Genomic DNA, 3,865 nt, shown 5'->3' with positions numbered 1-3,865 from the left:
ACCACCCTCTGTCTTCTACCTTTGAGCCAGTTCTGTATCCAAATGGCTAGTTCTCCCTGTATTCCATGAGATCTAACCTTGCTAATCAGTCTCCCATGGGGAACCTTGTCGATTCCTTACTGAATTCCATATAGATCACATCTACTGCTCTGCCCTCATCAATCTTCTTTGTTACTTTTTCAAAACACCCAATCAAGTTTGTGAGACATGATTTCCCACGCACAAAGCCATGTTGACTATCCCGAATCAGTCCTTGCCTTTCCAAATACATGTACATCCTGCATTTGAATCCATTTTGATGTGGGGATGTGATAAAAGCTGTAGTTTAAACAAAGCATCAACATAGAGAAGTTGTGGGGAAGAGTCACGTTGGACTTCACTCCTCAGACCTGCTGAGTATCTCCAGCTCTTTCTGTTCTGATGTCGGATTTCTAGCATCTGCAGTATTTTCAATTGGCATCAGCTGGCCCACCCTGGCTAGCCACATGGATCCATTTTGTCACCTCAGTATCCTCAACATCAGAGTGGAAGAAAATCATTCTCAACCTCGAGGGACTGCCGAAGAGAAGACACTAACTTGTACCTCTTACTGAAAGCGTAAATGCCTGCTTAGAATCATGGAGTCATAAAGATGTACAGCACAGAAACTGACCCTTCAATCCAACTTGTTCATACCGATCAGGTATCCTGAATTAATCTAGTCCCATTTTGCCCAAATCCCTCTAAACCCTTCCTATTCATATACCCATCCAGATGCCTTTTAAATGTTGCAGTTGTACCAGCCTCCACCACTTTCTCTGGCAGCTCATTCCATACACATACCACCCTCTGCATGAAAACGTTGCCCCTTAGGTCTCTTTTATATCTTTCCCCTCTCACCTTAAATCTATACCCTCTGGTTCTGGACACCCCTACCCTGGGGAAAAAGACCCTAACCATGCCCCTCATGATTTTACCAACGTCTATAAGGCCACCCCTCAGCCTCTTACGCTCCAGAGAAAACAGCCCCAACCTGTTCAGCCTCTTCCCATAGCTCACACCCTCCAACCATGGCAACATTCTTGTAAATCTTTTGTGAACGCTTTCAAGTTTCACAACATCTTTCCTATAGCAGGGAGACTAGAATTGCACACAGTATTCCAAAAGTGGCCAAACCAATGTCCCGTACAACTGCAACATGACCTCCCAACTCCTGTACTCAATGCACTGACCAATAAAGGAAAGCATACCAAACACCTTCTTCGCTATCCTTTCTACCTGTGACTCCACTTTCAAGGAGCTATGAACCTTAAGTCCAAGGTCTCTCCCCAGGACCTTACCATTAAGTGTATGAGTCCTGCTCTGATTTGCCTTCCCAAAATGCAGCACTTTGTATTTATCTAAATTTAACACTATCTGCCATTCCTTCACCCGTTGGCCCATCTGATCAAGATTCCACTGTACTCTGAGGCAACCTTCTTCACTGTCCACTACACCTCCAATTTTGGTGTCATCTAAAAATAGCTCCTATATTAACATCCAAATTATTTAGATAAATGATGAAAAGCAGTGGACCCAGCACCGATCCTTGTGGCACTCCACTGGTCACAGACCTGCAGTCTGAAAGGCAATCCTTCCCCAACACCCTCTGTCTGCTCCCTTGTAGTAAACAATGCCCTCATAGAACCACACAGTATAGGCGAGGCCCGTCAGCCCATCAACCAAAACCTACTGTAAACCGACACCAATCTTACTTTCCTGCACCAGACCCACAGTCTTGAATGTTATTACATTTCAAATGCTCATCCCATAAAGGCTGTGAGGTTTCCCACCTCACTACTCTCCCAGGCAGCGCATTCCAGACTCCCACCTCCTTCTGGGTGAAAAGGCTTTTCCTGAAACTCCCCATAAACCTCCTGCCTTTTACCTTAAAATCACAGGATCATAGAAACTCTATAATACCGATAGAGGTCATTCAGCCCATCAAATCCCCACTGACCCTTTGAAGACCATCCAACCAAGACCCACCCTATTCCCGTAACCTCACATTTCCCATGACTAATCCACCTAGCCTGCACATCCTGGACACTATGGGCAATTTAGCGTGGCCAATCCATCTGACCTAACATCTTTGGACACCTTAAATTATGCCCCTTTTTTTATTGACCCTTCCACTCAGGGCAGCAGCTTTCTATTCACTCTGTCCTTGCCCCTCGAGATCTTAGACACCTCCATCAGGTTCCCCCTCAGCCCCATCTGCTCCCATCCAGTCTCTCCTCATCGCTGAACCCACTCTATTCCAGGCAGCATCCTGGTGAATCTCCTCTGCACCTTCTCCAGTCCAATCGCATTGCTGTTTTGTGGGATCTTGCTGTGTCTCCACAAAGGAGGCTTCAAAAAGAGTTGTTAAGGGATTTGGGGTGATTCCTGAGGTTACCTGTACAAATGTGAGTGCCTTCTCTCTCTCTGTAGCCAACATTATTTTCTTTCCTTTAAAAGAAATTGCCTCAGCCCTTTTTAACTAAGCTGTGATATAAACCCTTTGTTTCAGGTGCTGGTATGGCCATGCGAACACCCACTGTCTCTGTAAAGCCTGGTCTGACTGGTAATGTTGGCACAAACTCCCCTTGTTAATCCGCTGTTGTTGTGGTGTTCCTGTACTGTGTACAGGCCTGTTTCAGTTAGGGTCTGAGAGGGGTTGTCTAGCAAAATCTCACAACAAAATCACTCAATAGAGAGGTGTAGCTCTCTGCAGAGAGAGAGAGAGAGATGTAGAATAGAGATAGAGAAGATGGGGGTTGAAAGAGAAGGTGGGTGGGTTGAGAGAGTGAAGGTGAGGGTGTAGAGAGAGAAAGGTGAGGGATTAGAGACCGAGTGAAGGTGGGGACAAAGAGAGAGAGGTGACAATTAGAGAGAGGGGAATGGGATTAGAGGGAGAGAGCATGAAGGTGAAAGATGTTGATAGAGTGAAGAAGAGGGATAAAGAGAAAGAGGTGTGGGTTACAGAGAGAGAGAGAGAGGTGGGGATGGAGAGAGGGAGAGAGACAGACGGTAGGGGTTAAAGAGAGAGGTGGGAGTAAAAGAGAAATACTGTATACCACTCGCCCTGGGTAAGGCAGATGAAGCTAAAATGTCTCTAAGCATCATCCCAAGCTGGTCAATGAAACGTTCAAGAGTTCTTACAAACTAGGTAAACAAACGCAGAGCATGTTTGTTGGAAATATTAATTACAGGCAAGTGAAACATACATTTGTTCAGAAAACAATGTCGAGGCGTTTAACTGCATATTTGACTCTCACTGTTCCTGTTCCCATATGTTGGTACAACACCACCCACAGACTCCTTTAAAAGGCTGTTACTGTTCTATAAAATGGTCTGACAATTCAGAATGGAAAATCTCACTTACTGTCCGACCAGTATCCTTTCACAAGACTCCGAATGTTACATCCGAGTTCAGTTTGCGCTGCTCTGTACTCGTCTGCAACTTTCCCCCCCAAAATAAATAACTGTTATATAATCCAATCTGAAAGAACTAACAGCGGCCAGCAACACTTGGAGCTGTGACATTGCACAGAGAGGAAATAGAGAGAGAGAGAGAGAGATCGCTTCAGACTCCCTCTTCACCCCCGTCTGCAATTGCCCCAAATCCGGGCACAGTGTCAGAGGGGACAGGGAATGGGAACTGGGCTCGATCTATCCTCAGTATATTGTGAGTTAGAAGGAAGTGTAGAGTTAGAGAGGTGAGGAGGAGAGAGAGCGCGAGGAGGAGGAGAGAAGAGTTAAGGGGTGGAGAGTAGAGAGAGAGTGGGAGGAGAAAGGGAGTAGGAGGAAGAGATAAAGAGGCGGAGAGAGAAGGAAGGAGTGATGGAGAGAGAGAAGGGAGGAG

General features: G+C 45.9%; 1 protein-coding gene across 2 annotated transcripts in view; it reads right to left on the bottom strand.

Annotated features, from left to right (window-relative positions):
• Positions 1-3,778, bottom strand: part of gdpd4a (glycerophosphodiester phosphodiesterase domain containing 4a) — a 95,194-nt gene extending 91,416 nt beyond the window's left edge. For both annotated transcript variants that reach the window (XM_043692434.1, XM_043692433.1), the window contains exon 1: positions 3,386-3,778. The gene's annotated coding sequence lies outside the window, so the exon portion shown is untranslated. The remainder of the gene's footprint in view (positions 1-3,385) is intronic.
• Positions 3,779-3,865: the final 87 nt, after the last annotated feature.

This window comes from Chiloscyllium plagiosum, chromosome 6, assembly GCF_004010195.1.
Source record: "Chiloscyllium plagiosum isolate BGI_BamShark_2017 chromosome 6, ASM401019v2, whole genome shotgun sequence".
In the NCBI taxonomy this organism is placed as follows: domain Eukaryota; kingdom Metazoa; phylum Chordata; class Chondrichthyes; order Orectolobiformes; family Hemiscylliidae; genus Chiloscyllium; species Chiloscyllium plagiosum.
The sequence above is the reverse complement of the archived record's forward strand: the minus strand, read 5'-3'. Positions and strand labels throughout refer to the sequence as shown.